Raw genomic sequence first — 16,977 nt, forward strand, 5'->3', positions numbered from 1 at the left:
ATGGTGACGATCGTATCAAGAGTTTTATTCTTTGGCCATTGTTTATTATCTTTTATTTTTATTTTTTTGAGATGGAGTTTCGCTCTTTTTGCCCAGGCTGGAGTGCAATGGCATAATCTCGGCTTACTGCAGCCTCCACCTCCTGGGTTCAAGCAATTCTCCTGCCTCAGCCTCCCGAGTAGCTGGGATTACGGGAATGCGCCACCACGCCCGGTTAATTTTGTATTCTTAATAGAGACGCGGTCAGGCTGGTCTCGAAATCTTGGTCAGGCTGGTCTCGAAATCCCAACCTCAGGTGATCTGCCCACCCCGGCCTCCCGAAGTGCTGAGATTACAGGTGTTAGCCACCATACCCGGCCTATTATCTTTTAACTTATACTGTTTCAAAATATTCCAATTTTTAGTATATACCCTAGAGGTGTTTCAGTGAGAGTAGAGGAGGTGGCTCTCTAGGTACCGAGAGAATCCTGCAACCACAGAAACATGTACCAAAATCCAGGAGGTCATATGCATCCCCGTGAGCTGAGCTGGACAACGATGGAATCCAGGGTGTTCCCTTGAATCCCCATGAAACTGAGGCCCTAGGAGGTCATGGGCATTTGCCATGCACCATTCTAGGTCTCACTGGTGCTGGACATCTCCAAGCTGAACTGAAGTGGTTCTTGCTGCCAGCCGGAGGGCCTGGATGTCTCGCCAACAAGCCCTTCCTTATTTCACTGATCTGCCATTTTTAATGTCCAGTCATCATGCTTGGAATGCCTAGTTGTAGTCCCCATGACGACACATCCATGTGGCCACACATCCTGCACTCACCATGGATGGCCTCTTGGAACGTCTCCTGAAGGAGTCTCGGAACACACACAGCTGGAGGGATGGGCACTGCTGGCAAAAGTAGATCTAATGTGTCCCTCAAGGTGAACAAAAATCTTTGAAGAGATTAGTTGATTAACAAACAAGTGCTGGGTGCAGTGGCTCACGCCTGTAATCCCAGCACTTTGGGAGGCCGAGGCAGGCGGATCACGAGGTCAGGAGTTCGAGACCAGCCGGGCCAACATGGTGAAACCCTGTCTCTACTAAAAATACAAAAATTAGCTGGGCATGGTGGCGCATGCCTGTAATCCCAGCTACTTGGGAGGCTGAGGCAGGAGAATTGCTTGAGCCCGTGAGGCGGAGGTTGCAGTGAGCCGAGATTGAGCCACTGTACTCCAGCCTGGGTGACAGAGTGAGACTCTGTCTCAAAAAAAAAAAAAAAAAAAAAAGTTACAGTAGCCAATAAGTACTGATCAGGTGCAGTCCTGGGAGGGACAGTAAAACAAAAGGTGAAACAGAAGCAGCAAGAGTCCAAAGGCTGAATAGTCAGGGTGTTCCATCCAAATAAGGTAATTGTAAACATTGCAAAAACAGCAGCCAAATGGAAAGCAATCACAATCAGTTGCTCAAATAATGTGAGTGATTTAAAAGGTCCTCCCCCAAAACCTTAATAGAATAGATCTGGGGAAAGCAGTGATAGTCAATCAGGGGTCTGGGGCTGCCACAGGACTCACCACGAGTGAAGGGGAACTGAAACCAATGAAGCAGACAAACCTCTGTCTGAGTCATGGCACCAGAAATGTTGACGGCTGTTGTAATACTGTGGTTCTTGATTTCTTCATTTAAAAGAATTTAAATAAGAAACATGCAGCAAAGGAGAAGTACAAAGCAATTTATTACAAAGGAAAAATACTATTTTGAAAGTTAAGTGCAAAATAAACTGTATACCCTGAGAGAGAGGATTCAGGACAGGCTGCTCCTATGGATGAGACAGCATTGATTACTGCTGGAGAAACTCCCTTTATGGGAGTCTTACATGATTATCCATAGGAGGTGGGTGGGAAGAGGGGTTACTAGTGAACATGTTCTGGGTGGTCTTCTGAGTGCACATGTGCAGTAGCTGTACATGCATGTTCATACATCTCATGACTCGTTAGCATCTTAAATCTCCACTCAGGGCTGTATTTTTTCACTATTGTCATGAGCAAAGGGTCAGTTAGAAAAGGTGAAATCAAAATGCACATGTTCTGTACAGGGTAAATTCCCTATTGGAGATAGCTTTGCTTGAATGAACTGGACTACGATGCAAATGCTACAGCTTATTGTGTTGATTCTGTGGTCATCACCATCACTGTGCCCCAAGCACATGGTTACTTTTTTCATTACCTATCCTTCCTCAATTCCAACACCTGCCTGAGCTTACACAGGCAAATAAATGGCTGTCATTTCAGCACCTCCTTAGAGCTTATTCAGTGCAGCCTTTGATATCCCTCAGAGGAGGAGTTTTCCAAACATGATTTTATTTTGTAAAGATTCTGTTTTTTCAGTCTGCAGAGCTGAGACATTGATCATTTTATTCTCAAATATTTAGAGACTTTCTTATAATAAGATTTTCACATCTTGGTAACAAATTTCACTTACAAAATTTGCCAGAATAGACAAAAGGAGAGAGACAGCAGGAGGGATCACTAAGATTTTTCTTTCCTGTGGTGTATTTCACTGTTCCTGCTTCTTTTTTCACTTCCCTGGGCCTGGAGGAAGGACAGCTCCCTTGGACCATGAAAGAAAAATGGTGATATGGAAACATCTGTCTTTATCGCCTCCTCCAACCCTTTCACTTCTGCTCTGGCTGTGCCCATTCTCCCTCCCATCCCCTGGCCCATAAGCCTTTTCCTTCTCCCAACCTCACCGAGAGCCCAGACTCTCACCTAGAGCTGGCTCCTCAGTGGGAAATCAGTCATTACCGGCTAGAGGGTAGAAGAGGAGAGACAGAGGCCAGAGCCTGGGGCTGAGGCAGAAGGTGCAGCAGGAAGGAAGGAGGTTAGAACAAGAAAAACTTCCAAATAAGGGGTGATGTGTGAGTACTCAGAGGGTGACTAAGGACATCCCCAGCATCTCCATTGAGGAGGGAGGAAGGGGGCCTTGGGTCCTGGGGCAGAGAGGGGGGCAGGGTCTGGATGAGATGCCCCCACCCTCAACCCTGGTCCTCTGAAAACACCTCACCCAGTCACACTGAGGAGCCCCAGGCCCTGGGGCCCCTCCAGGTAGGTGTATCTCAGCTCCTCTCTGGAAGGACCCCCACAGCTGCCCAGCCCTGGTATGTCTCATCTCTCTGGGTCTGGTCCCCTTGAATCTTGAGTCCAGAGTTGGCTCCTTCCCTTCCTGCAGCCAGGTCAGAGTGAGGTTGGCAGGTGAGAAGCCAGGTGCTCTGCATGGCAAGGTGTGGTTGCCCTCAGGGTCCTCCTTATCAGTGACCACAACTCTGGGAGGGAGGCACTCAATATAGGAGAGAGAGAGCAGAGAGGTGGAGTGAAGGTGGGACACACTTTGGTCTTCCTCCACATGCCAGTGACTTCCCCTCTCCAACTCCAGGTCCTCTAAGAGCCACAGCAGAAGGGGAGACCTGGGTCGCCACCATTCTTTGAAGAAGTCTTTCTTTCCATAAGTGTATCTACCTCCATTCCCACTGCAGCTTTAGGGTCTGCCTCAGTGCAGAGCGCTGGGTATGTACAGAGCATAGGGGTACATGAGGGTGATTCTGGAAGGTTCTTCCTTTGCACATATCTGCATGGCTCAGTTTCTCTCCTCTTCAAGTCTGTTCAAATGGCACCTTCATGAGGCCCACCGTGACCACCCTACTTAAAATGCCACCTGTATTACCTTGCATTGATTGTCAACTTTCAACTTTGTATTTTCTTTTTTTTTTTTTTTTGAGACCAAGTCTTGCTCGGTCGCCAAGCTGGAGTGCAGTGGCACTATCTCGGCTCACTGCAACCTCTGCTTCCTGGGTTCAAGCGATTCTCCTGCCTCAGCCTCCCGAGCAGCTGGGACTACAAGTGCACGCCGCCATGCCCAGTTAATTTTTTTTTTTTTTTTTTTTTGAGACGGAGTCTTGTTCTGTCGCCCAGGCTAGAGTGCAGCAGCGCGATCTCGGCTCACTGCAAGCTCTGCCTCCCGGGTTCATGCCATTCTCCTGCCTCAGCCTCCCAAGTAGCTGGGACTACAAGCGCCCGCCACCACGCCCAGCTAATTTTTTGTATTTTTAGTAGAGGCAGGGTTTCACTGTGTTAGTCAGGATGGTCTCGATCTGCTGACCTCATGATCCGCCCACCTTGGCCTCCCAAAGTGCTGGGATTACAGGTGTAAGCCACTGCACCTGGTCGACGCCCAGCTAATTTTTCTGTTTTTAGTAGAGACGGAGTTTCACCATGTTGGCCAGGATGGTCTTGATCTCTTGACCTCATGATCCACCTGCCTCGGTCTCCCAAAGTGCTGGGGTTACAGGTGTGAGCCACCGCACCTGGCCTATTTTTTCTTTTTATCACATATCACTTTGTAACTATAAAAGTCCTTTTCCAAAGATGGCCTCAACAATATCTCCCATCCCACATGCTCTTTAGCAATGTGACCCTGCCATCCCCTATCAAGAGCTGATCCTAATCCCCTTCTTTTTGGATTTGGGACTTGCTTTGGTGACTAGAACATGAGGAACGTGATGTTGCCTGACTTCTGAGGTTCCAGCATAAGATGCCTTGTGGTTCTAACTTGGCCACTTGAAATACCCGGACCCCAGATGTGGAGCCAGAAGCAGCCAGGGCACATGAAGGAATAGGTGGATGAGAATCCAAGTCACCCGGTTCACAGCCCCAGTGAGTTCCCAGTCAACAGCCAGCACCAACTGCAGCCCTGTGCAGGAGCCTCTTGAATGTGTTGGACCAGCTGGGTTCCAGATGATGGCAGCCCCAGCCTCTGTTACATGGAGCAGAAGAGCTGCCCAGCTGAGCCCAATCAGCCCACAGAATGAGAGATAATATAAAGGTTGTTTATATATTTATATATATACACAAACAATTTTTTTTTTTTTTGAGATGGAGTCTCATTCTGTCACCCAGGCTGCAGTACAATGGCATGATCTTGGCTCACTGCAACCTCTGCATTCTGGTTTCAAGTGATTCTCCTGCCTCAGCCTCCCAAGGAGCTGGGATTACAGGCGCCCACCACCACGCCTGGCTAATTTTTGTATTTTTAGTAGAAACGGGGTTTCACCATGCTGGCCAGGCTGGTCTCGAACTCCTGACCTCGTGATCTGCCCACCTCGGCCTCCCAAAGTGCTGGGATTACAGGCATAAGCCACCATGCCTGGCGTTTTTATGTCTTAAGATCATTTGTTACCCAGCAATAAATTGCTGAAACACATCCATATAATCCACTACTGTTATTATATTTTTCTTTATTGTCTGTCTTTCAGATTGTAAGCATCAGGGAGTAGGTGTTAGTCTCTTTTCATTAAATGATCACCAGGCCTAGAAAAATGCCTGGCACAGAAGCACTTACTAAATATTTGTTAAATGGATGAATAAACGCTGTGACCAGAATTTCTTAATACTGGGTCCGAGACCGGAAAGGGGCAGTTACTGGTTTGGTTTTGGTGCTTGTTTAGTCAGCTTGTGGTGCCATAACAAAATACCACCGATGGATTGGTTAAACAACAGACATTTGTTTCTCACAATTCTGGACCCTGGAAGTCTGAGGTTAGGGAACCAGCAGTTTCAGTTCCTGGTGAGGGCCCTCTTCCCGCCTGGCAGTCAGCTGCCTTCTTGCCATATCCTTAGGTGGTGAAGAGATTGGGAGCTCCAGTCTCTTCCTCTTCTTAAAAGGACACACTAATCCCATCATAGGGGCCCCAATCTCTCAACCTCTTCTGAATCTAATCACCTCCCAAGATGCCAGCAGTCTCAAGGAGTTTACTGTCACGGTGGGAGCAAAGATGCTAGAGCAGGTTGTAAAATTAGGTGTCATCCCAGTCAGTGAGGAGAGGACAGGAGTAATTCAGGGAAGGGGACCTGGACAGAGCTCACTCAGAGGATATGACAGGTCTCAGAACTCTATGGATAAATTCAAGCCTGGACAAAAGTCAGTAATATTATTCTGACCAAATTCCTTTCAGTCTTCTGAGGGATGGGCAGGCTCATTCCAGAACAAAGAAGATGCCTGGGGTGAAGAAGACTAGTCCCCAAGGGCACTGGCCCAGGACACCTAGGTTCTACTGGTCACCAATGCCCACCCAGATCTCTCCTGGGTGGAGCCTTCGTCCAAGCCTCTCACAGCCCTTGCCTGCATTCCCGCGGTGCTCACCGTGGATAACAGGGCCACAGCCAGCCTCAGAGCCAGACTGTTAAGTGAAACCACTGACCCTTGCTGAATAAACTTGCGGTTGAGATAAACTTCACATTTCAGCCTCATTAAAAAGAGTAATGGTAAATCCCAATGGCCTGCAAATCTATAAACAGTGGCTCAATTGATTAGCCAGAACATTTAGGACTGATAATGATACAGGAAAAAAGGCATTTTGGAGGTGAGAAGCAGAGGAGCCTGGAAACTGTTTCCATTGTTTGTGAAAATAATCTGAGACTATGAATGAAAATACCCATCATCCCCTGACCCAGGAATCCAAGGTGAAAAATCTCTTTTTTTTTTTTTTTTTTTTTGACACAGGGTCTTGCTTTGTGGCCCAGGCTGGAGGGCAGTTGTAGATCAATCATGGCTCACTGCAGCCTTGACCTCCCCAGGCTCAGATGATCCTCCCACCTCAGCCTCCGGAGGAGCTCGGACTACAGGCATGAGCCACCCCACCTGGCTAATTTTTTGTATTTCTGGTGGAGAAAGGGCTTCACCATTTTGCCCAGGCTGGTCTTGAACTCCTGGGCTCAAATGATATGCCTGCCTCACCCTCCCAAAGTTCTAAGATTACAGGTGAGTCACCACACCCGGCCAACTGTCTTTATTTCTGTAAGAGATATTTCCTGGCCGGGCACGGTGGCTCACACCTGTAATCCCAGGACTTTGGGAGGCCGAGGCGGGTGGATCACCTGAAGTCAGGAGTTTGAGACCAGCCTGGCCAACATGGTGAAACCCTGTCCCTACTAAAAATACAAAAATTAACGAGCATGGTGGTGTGCACCTGTAATCCCAGTTACTCAGGAGGCTGAGGCAGGAGAATCCCTTGAACCAGGGAGGCGGAGGTTGCAGTGAGCCGAGATTGCGCCACTGCACTCCAGCCTGGGCAGCAGAGCGAGACTCAGTCTCAAAATAATAATAATAATAAATAATAATAATAATAAATAAATAAATAAATAAAGGTCACAAAGGTAGTGAGAGGCAGTGGGAGATGGACCCAGTCACAAAGGTAGTGACAGGCAGAAGGAGATGGACCCAGCTCTCATGACACCAGTTCCCAAATCCTTCCCTCCACAGTGTCTACCCCCACCTGCAGGACTTCCTCTGGGTGCCATCTCCAGTGAACTCTCATTCAGCTTACCCCCAAAAAACTTTTAATACTTCAAAATAACGATAATAATAGCAAATAACAGGCCAGGCACAGTGGCTCAGACCTGTAATCCCAGCACTTTAGGAGGCTGAGATGGAAGGATTGCTTGAGGTCAGAAGTTCAAGACCAGTCTGGTCAACATAAGGAGATCTCCATCTCTATTTAAAAATAAATAAACTGGGGCCGGGCGTGGTGGCTCACACCTGTAATCCCAACACTTTGGGAGGCCGAGGCAGGCAGATCACAAGGTCGGGAGTTCGAGACCAGCCTGGCCAACATGGTGAAACCCCGTTGCTACTAAAAATACAAAAAAATTAGCCAGGCGTGGTGGCACGCGCCTGTAGTCCCAGCTACTCAAGAGGCTGAGGCAAGAGAATCGCTTGAACTTGGGAGGTGGAGGTTGCAGTGAGTGAGGCAAGATTTGCGCCACTGCACTCCAGTCTGGGAGACAGAGCAAGACTCCGTCTCTAAATAAGTAAATAAATTGGCAGAGCCCAGTGCCTCACGCCTGTAATCCCAGCACTTTGGGAGCCTGAGGTGGGCGGATGACCTGACATCAGAAGTTCCAGACCAGACTGAACAACATGGCGAAACATCATCTCTGCTAAAAATACAAAAGTTAGCCGGGCGTGGTGGTGGGCGCCTGTAATCGCAACTACTCAGGAGGCTGAGGCAGGGAGAACTGCTTGAACCCGAGAGGCGAAGGTTGCAGTGAGCCCAGATGGCGCCACTGCACTCCAGTCTGGGTGACAGAGCAAGCCTCTGTCTCAAAATAATAATACGTAAAGTTTGTTCCAGGGCACTTTGAGGTGGTGACAGACACAAATAAAGCCAATCCTACCCTTTCTGCGTTAGGGGAAGCCGAGATGGTCTTCGGCTCTGGGTGAGTCACTTCCCATGGTCCAAGCCTGGGTGCCCCTCCCCCTCCAAGCCTCCGAGGTCTTCTGCCCAAAGCCCTCCCCTCCACCCCACCCTTTCTGCTCCGCCCCATCAACTACGTTTTCTTCCTCAGCACTCGCCTTAGATTCCTGGACTCACGAGCATAGAGGTGACTTCCTCCTTGCAGACTTTAGGCGCCACTGCTGGGTCCCGAAAAGAAAGAAACGGCCCAGTGCGGTCATTTACATAAACCAGGGCGGGGCTGCGCTCGGCGGCCGCAAGCGTTTTGAATTCTGCGGCCCAGAGTTCACTGCGAGGACTGGGATCACCGGTCACCCCGCCCCGGGCTAAGGAAAAATGACAAGTGTTTACTGATATAGAAACGGAATAACGGCGCTGTGGGCTGGGGAGGGCGGAGCTGCCTTTAGGCTTCTAGTCTCCAGCTGCGGGTCACTCACACCTGCCGCTGTGAAAATGCAGACCCGCGGGGCAGGAATACCGAGTCCGGGCTGGAGCGCGATCTGGAATCTGACTCGCTTGAAACAGCACTGCGGTGGATTCGGGGCCGGGTGAGTAGGGAAATGCGCCTCAGCCCCTCCCATAGGCCGCCCACGGATTCTAGGATCCGCAAAAGCTTCCCGCTGCTGCGTCACCCCAGGAAGGCAGAGGCCGCCTCTGAGCAGTTCTGGTGGAAACGGGCTCCGCCGCCCAGAAGAAAACCCACAACCAAGGGGCCAAGAAAAAGCCCCCCATGGTCCTACCCTTTCAGTGAGGATCCTAATTTATAACCCGAGTGTGGTCCCCATCAGAGTCTGCAATGACAGCCGAGCGCGGTGGATCACACCTGTAATCCCAGCACTTTGGGATGCCATGGCGGGCGGATCAATTGAGGTCAGGAGTTCGAGACAAGCTTGGCCAACATGGTGGAGCCCCTTCTCTACTAAAAATACAAAAATTAGCCTGGCGTGGTGGTAGGCAACTGTATTCCCAGCTACTCTGGAAGCTGAGGCACGAGAATCGCTTGAACCCGGGAGGCGGAGGTTGCAGTGAACTGAGATCGCGCCACTGCACTCCAGCCTGGCCAACAGCGAGATTCCGTCTCAAAAAAATAAATAAATAAATAAAAAATCTGGCGTGACGTTCACTGAAATGATACAAGATCAGCGGGGCCCAGAGCGCTGCGGCTTACAGAGTGCGGTGACAGCGCCGCCTCGCGTCCCTTCCTTCACCTGCCCTAGGCGGACGCGGTCACCTGTGTTGGCCTCGAGGTTGGAATACACTGGGCATCAAATGCAGAGAGTGGAGAAAGGAGGGAAGGCTGGGAGGACGTGTTGAAGAAAGGCAGAAAGAGCCGGCGCTATGGTTCATACCTGTAAAACTAGCGCTTTCGGAGGCGAGGCAGGAGGATCGTGTAAGACCAGCATTTTGATGTTGCAGTGAGCCATGATCACACCACTGCACTCCAGTTTGGGCAACAGAGCGAGACCCTGCTTTTATATACTTTTCACATTTTCTGTAATTAAGCAAGTTTTACTTTATTTTAGGGTAAAATATCTATTGTGAATTTTAAAAACATTTAAAATGTTAATTAAAAAGCCCAAATGCTCTTTTCCAACTTATCCTGAAGGAAATTCCTGTTGATGGCGCCTTTAGAAGGAGGAAAGGAGCTCTTCCTCCACAAGGCCTATCCCATCCTTGGGTTTTAGGCATTGGCCCAGTGATAAAGGCAACACTGAGGATACGATCAATGTACAGATTACTGATTGTCATATAAAATTAATCTCACCACACCTGAGAAATGGGATGGATTGTTTCATTTTCACAGTTTGGGCATCTGAGTCCCTGAGATATGAACACCTGACATAGATTACCAAAAAATGTAGGTCTTTAGACTTAAAGGGCACACAGCCTCCTGTGAAGCTCCCCTATGCATGCATCACACCCACAGAGGCTCTACAACATCAGGAAGAGCACCCAGGGTCAGAGCCCAGGCGAGTTCACACTCAGGTCATCCACATCCAGGGCGTGCAGAGAAGAGACCGAGGTGAGAGCCCATTCACTGCCTAGGCTGTGGGTGACAGGTGGGCGGAACAGTCAGCCAATGAGCGCAGGTCCCAGTACTCCTGGAGCTATCGACCTCATTTATCCTCTGAAGACCTGAGCCCTGCACATATCAAAACTGTACATTCCTTGTGGAGCAGTCTTATCTTTTGAAATGTAAACACTACTTCCCTAACCTTAAAGCCAGCCATTGTCACTCCTAGTGACACCTCCATTGGATAAGCTCCTGACTCCCACTGAAATGGGCCTCAGAGTTGCAGCTGAGCACTGGGAGCCATGGCGGGAAGTCATCGTGGGTTTGCATCTGGCCGATGTGGATGGTAGTCCTGAAAGGTAGTGTGTGACTAGGTGGGCTCTGGAGGGCAGGGATGTGCCTGGTGAGAGGAGAACAAGACAGATAGGAAGGTTCCAAAAGCAAACTTCAGGGGGCCCTGTGCCCAGCACCAGGATTTAGAAAATCTTTTTCCAGCCACTTTTGGACTGTTTTCATTCCACTTTCCTGTCCACCAGGCCATTGCAGGCAGTTCCTTCATTGAGTAAATATTTATCAAATGCCTACTGTGTGCCAGGCATTGTGTTGAAGGAGCTGGGGCTGAGGTGAGAGGAACCAAACCCCCCTTGCACTCAGGGTTGTCCCAGTCTTGCTCAGGCAGAGATCAGTAAGGAAACTGTAACACTAATGGTTGGCAGGACGTGTACATATACTTTGCAAACTCACAAGTAGACCATCATCTGTGACCTAGGAGTCACAGAACGTTCACAAGAGAGACAATGTTCAAGCTATGTTTTGAGGTATAAGTAGGAGCCCAACAGGCAGCTGGGACAAGAGAGCATTGCTGAGAATCCAGGATGTGAATTTCTTTCCCTGGGCCAGGCCAAGAATCAGACTCAGCTGACTGAGGAGCCGGTGCTTCCTGGCAAGAAAGGGTGTCCCACATCTGACTATTCCAAAATCACAGCTACTCAATATTGAGACTTAAGACAGAGACACAGAAAAAGAGGAAGGCCTGATTTGAAAAGCAGAATTCTCCAGGGATAGGGGGAGGTCAAACTGCAGTTTCTGATATAGTATGTGTGGGCAAGGCCAGAGAATTGCATTTCTTTTTTTGTTTGTTTTTGGTTTTGTTTTTGAGGTTAAGTCTCGCTGTTGTCCCCCAGGCTGGAGTGCAATAACGCAATCTCGGCTCCCTGCAACCTCCACCTCCTGGGTTCAAGCGATGCTCCTGCCTCAGCCTCCCAAGTAGCTGGGATTACAGGTGCTTGCAACCACGCCCAGCTAACTTTTTGTATTTTTAGTAGAGACGGTGTTTCACCATGTTGGCCAGGCTGGTCTCAAATTCCTGACCTCAGGTGATACACCCACCTTGGCCTCCCAAAGTGCTGGGATTACAGGCATGAGCCACTGCGCCTGGCTGAGAACTGCATTTCTAACAAGTTTCCAGGTGATGCCAGTGCTGTTTGTCCCAGAACTACATTTTGAGAACCACTGACCTGAGGCAACCTGGTTTGATCTCTAACATCAGAAGAGGACTGGGAGAGCACTATGAGGCAGAGGAGACCCTCGGATCTCCTTGTATACCTTCTGATCCAAATACAAGGTGACCTAGTATGACAACTATTAGCAAACTCACAGGGATAACAGAATGGGCTAAGAAAGAGAATCTTTGGTGGCTCACGCCTGTAATCCCAGCCACTTGGGAGGCTGAGGTGGGAGAATCGCTTGAGCCAGGGAGGTGGAGGTTACAGTGAGCAGAAATCAGGCCACCAACACTCCAGCCTGGGCAAAAGAGTGACACTCTGTTTCAAAAAAAATAAAATAAAATAAAAAGGCCAGGCGTGGTGGCTCATGCCTGTAATCCCCGCACTTTGGGAGACGAAGGCTGATGAATCACTTGAGGCCAGGAGTTCCAGACCACCTTGGCCAACATGGTAAAACCCCGCCTCTACAAAAAATACAAAAACTGGTCGGGCATGGTGGCATGCACCTGTAGTCCCAGCTACTCTAGAGGCTGAGGCAGAGAATTGCTTGAATCAGGGAGGCGGAGTTGAGTCAAGATCGCACCACTGCACTCCAGCCAGGGCAACACAGTGAGACTCTGTCTCCAAAAACAAAACAAAACAAAATAAAAACGAATGAGAATCTTGAAAAGTTGGCAAATGGCTTCAATTACGTGTCCCCCCGAATTGTTTTTCAAAATATCACATCCTTGAGCCCACATGGACACCAGAGGGCATCCTGAGCTCACTAAAGCCACAACTGTCGCATTAGACCATTTGAATCCCGTGTAAAGGCCAGGCGTGGTGGCTGACACCTGCAATCACAGCACTTTGGGAGGCCGAGGAGGGTGGATCATCTGAGGTCAGGAGTTTGAGACCAGCCTGGCCAACATGGTGAAACCCCATCTCTACTAAAAATTAGCTGGGTGTGGTGGCATGCACCAATAATCTCAGCTACTGGGGAGGCTGAGGCAGGAGAATCGCTTGAACCTGGGAGGCTGAGGCAGGAGAATCGCTTGAACCTGGGAGGCGGAGGCTGCAGTGAGCAGAGATTGCGTCATTGCACTCCAGCCTGGGCAACAAGAGCAAAACTCCATCTGGAAAAAAAAAAAAAAAAAAGAATCCCTTGTAAACGTTGGGCTTTGGCTGGGAGCAGTGGCTCACGCCTGTAATGCCAGAAATTTGGGAGGTCCAGGGTGGACCAAGGTGGATCACTTGAGGTCAGTTCAAGACCAGCCTGGTCAACATGGTGCAACCCCATATCTACTAGAAATACAAAAATTAGCTGGGCATCATGGCACGCAACTGTAGTCCCAGCTACTCAGGAAGCTGAGGCAGGATAATCGCTTAAGCCCTTAAGGCAGAGGTTGCAGGTGAGCTGAAATCGCACCACTGCACTCCAGCCTGGGCAACAGAGCAAGACTGCATCTCAAAAAAAAAAAAAAAGATTGATATAATTTTTAGACAACTTTTGTTTTCTCTTAATGAAGGTAAGAGAATTCTATGAGGGTGAGTTTTTCTTCCTTAAGTTTTCACTATGAGTTTTTTTTGTTTTGTTTTTTTCTCCTTGGAATTACCTTTTATTTTATGTTTTCACTTGGTTCAAAATTCAAAGGTTCAAAAGGTTAAAAGTCTCTGTCTTGGTCAGGTGTGGTGGCTTAGGCCTGTAATCCCAGCACTTTGGGAGGCCGAGGCATGTGGATTACAAGGTCAGGAGTTCGAGACCAGCCTGGCCAACGAATACAAAAATTAGCCAGGCATGGTGGCAGGCACCTATAATCCCAGCTACACCAGAGGCTGAGGGAGGAGAATCGCTTGACCCTGGAAGGTGGAAGTTGCAGTGAGCTGAGATCGCACCATTGCGCTCCAGCCTGGGCAATAGAGAGAGACTCTGTCTCAAAAAAATAAAATAGGGTTGGGGAAAAAGGGAGGGAGAGCATTAGGACAAATAACTAATGCACGTGGGGCTTAAAACCTAGATGGCAGGTTGATAGGTGTAGCAAATCACCATGGCACATGTATACCTATGTAACAAACCTGCACATTCTGCACATGTATCCTGAGACTTAAAGTAAAAATGACAATAATAAAGAAAATAAATAATTAAATAAAAATATTTAATATTAATCATAAAAAGTAGCCGGGTGTGGTTGCTCACACCTGTAATCCCAGCACTTTGGGAGACCGAGACAGGCAGATTACCTGAGGTCAGGAGTTTGAGACCAGCCTGGCCCACATGGAGAAACCCTGTCTCTGCTAAAAACACAAAATTAGCCAAGGGTGGTAGTGGGGGCTTGTAATCCCAGCTACTCAGGAGGCTGAGGCAGGAGAATCACTTGAACCAGGGAGGCGGAGGTTGCAGTGAGCCGAGATTGCACCATTGCACTTCAGCCTGGGCAACAAGAGCAAAACTCCATCCCAAAAAAAATAATAATAATAAGTAAGATAATTGGGCCAGGCGTAGTGGCTCACACCTGTAATCTCAGCACTTTAGGAGGCCAAGGTGGGAGGATCACCTGAGGTCAGGAGTTTAAGACCAGCCTGGCTAACATGGTGCAACCTCATCTTTACTAAAAATACAAAAAATTGGCCAGGTGTGGTGACTCACGCCTGTATTCCCAGTATTTTGGGAGGCTGAGGCAGGTGGACTACGAAGTCAGGAGATCGAGACCATCCTGGCTAACACAGTAAAACTCCATCTCTACTAAAAATATAAAAAATTAGCCAGGCATAGTAGCATGTGCCTGTAGTCCCAGCTCCTGGGGAGGCTGAGGCAGGAGAATCACTTGAACCTTAGAGGTGGAGGTTGCAGTGAGCCGAAATCACACCACTGCAGTCTAGCCTGGGCGACAGAGCAAAACTCTGTCTCGAAAAAAAAAAAAAAAATTAGCAGGGCATAGTGGCGCACCCCTCAGGAGGTGAAGGGTGCAGTCAGCCAAGTCAAGCCTGGGCAACAGAGTGAGATTCTGTCTCAGGAAAAAAAAAAAAGAGAGAGAGAGCAATAATTAGAGGCAAGATAATGTATGAAGACATCTGTCACAACATTGTAAAGGCAAAAATGAAACAAGCAAACATTCAAATTCATTAATAAGGGGCTGGTTAAGTAAATTAGAACACAATGGATTTCTCAGTTTATGTATCTTCTTTTTTTTTTTGATGGAGACAGGGCCTCGCTCTCTTGCCCAGACTGGAATGCAGTGGCATGATCATAGCTCACTGCTCAAAGGATTCTCCCGTCTCAGCCTCCCCAGTAGCTGGGACTACAGGCACGTACCACCACACCTGGTGCCTGCCACCACACCCAGCCAAATCATTTTTCTTTTAAGCTTCGGGACACTCTCTGGACCCCTAATCTACTCCCTTTGGATCTATCAAATACTATCTATAGAATACTGAAGTTCATGGCCCGGCATGGTGGCTCACGCCTGTAATCCCAACACTTTGGGAGGCCAAAGTGGGTGGATCATGAGGTCAGGAGTTCGAGACCAGCCTGGCCAAGATGGTGAAACCCCATTTCTACTGAAAATATAAAAATTAGCCAGGCACGGTGGCAGGCGCCTGTAATCCCAGATGCTCGGGAGGCTGAGGCAGAAGAATCGCGGGAGGCGGAGGTTGCAGTGAGCCGAGATCACACCACTGAACTGTAGCCTGGGCGACAGAGCAAGACTCTGTCTCAAAAAAAAAAAAAAAAAAAAAAGAATACCAAAGTTCCAAAGGAAGGTAGGTATGCAGGCTGCACAAACAACTTTCACAGAGTGGATATATAATCAGTGACTTGAAACACCTGCTGGGCACTCAAACTAGGACGAAGGAAAGAGAAACAGAATGAGTATATGCTACAAAAACTGGAGATAAGTAAGATTCCTTACTCATATCCTTATCTCCAGTTCTTGGCACATAATGGGCACTCAGTTTATTGTTAAGTGAATAGGCTGCTGTGGAGAAAGGTAAATAAATGGTGGAAAGAATTACAAGGTGATTAACAAATCTGTACACTAAACCCCTGTGACAGGCAATTTACCTCTATAACAAACCTGCTCATGTACCCCGAACTTAATATAAAAGTTTTTTGGCCAGGCGAGGGGCTCACGCCTGTAATCCCAGCACTCTGGGAGGCCGAGGTGGGGGGATCACCTGAGGTCTGAAATTTGAGATCAGCAGACTGGGAGCAGTGGCTCATGCCTGTAATCCCAGCACTTTGGAAGGCCAAGGCGGGTGGATCACGAGGTCAGGAGATTGAAACCATCCTGGCTAACACGGTGAAACCTCGTCTCTACTAAAAATACCAAAAAAAAAAAAAAAAAAATTAGCGGGGCGTTGTGGTGGGCGCCTGTAGTCCCAGCTACTCAGGAGGCTGAGGCAGGAGAATGGCATGAACCCGGGAGGCGGAGCTTGCAGTGAGCCAGTATCACACCACTGCACTCCAGCCTGGGCGACAGAGTGAGACTCCGTCTCAAACAAAAAAAAATAAGAAAAAAGAAGTTTGAGATCAGCTGCGCCAACATGGTGAAATCCCCATCTCTACTAAAAATACAAAAAATTAGCCAGGCATGGTGGTGCCTGCCTGCAGTCCTAGCTACTTGTGAGGCTGAGGCAGGAGAATCACTTGAACCCGGGAGGCAGAGGTTGCAGTGAGCCGAGATCTCACTCCAGCCTAGGCGACACAGTGAGACTCTGTCTCAAAAAAAAAATAAATAAATAACATCAGTAAGCAGCTCACTCCCTAACCCAAAAACCCTCCTCAAATAATCACAATTGTCTACTCTCATCTACCCTGCACCCCATACTCTCCCTCTCCCCACAGTGCTGAAAGAATGGTGGGGAAGAGAGGAAGAGAAATTGCCTTAGGCCTTCTCCCTCTTCTAGAGTCTCTACCTTTCCACTATTTTCTTTTTAAAACTTTTTGCTTTTTTTTTTTTAGACATTGTCTTGCTCTGCCACCCAGGCTGGAGTGCAGTGGCGCAATCTTGGCTCACTGCAACCTCCCCCTCCCAGGTTCAAGTCATTCCCTTGCCTCAGCCTCCCAAGTAGCTGGGACTACAGATGCGTGCCACCATGCCCGGCTAATATTTGTATTTTTAGTAGAGTTGGGGTTTCACCATGTTGGCCAGGCTGGTCTCTAATTCCTGACCTCAGGTGATCCGCCCACCTCGGCCTCCCAAAGTGCTGGGATTACAGGTGTG

General features: G+C 48.6%; 1 long non-coding RNA gene across 1 annotated transcript; it reads right to left on the reverse strand.

The window, feature by feature from the left end:
* Window positions 1-1,687: 1,687 nt before the first annotated feature.
* Window positions 1,688-8,788, reverse strand: LOC107129575 (uncharacterized). Its single transcript, XR_006697312.3, has 2 exons — window positions 2,739-8,788; window positions 1,688-2,580 (listed from the first exon to the last, which is right to left on the reverse strand). It is a non-coding gene; the product is annotated as an uncharacterized lncRNA (long non-coding RNA).
* Window positions 8,789-16,977: the final 8,189 nt, after the last annotated feature.

Source organism: Macaca fascicularis, chromosome 4, assembly GCF_037993035.2.
Source record: "Macaca fascicularis isolate 582-1 chromosome 4, T2T-MFA8v1.1".
Lineage (NCBI taxonomy): Eukaryota > Metazoa > Chordata > Mammalia > Primates > Cercopithecidae > Macaca > Macaca fascicularis.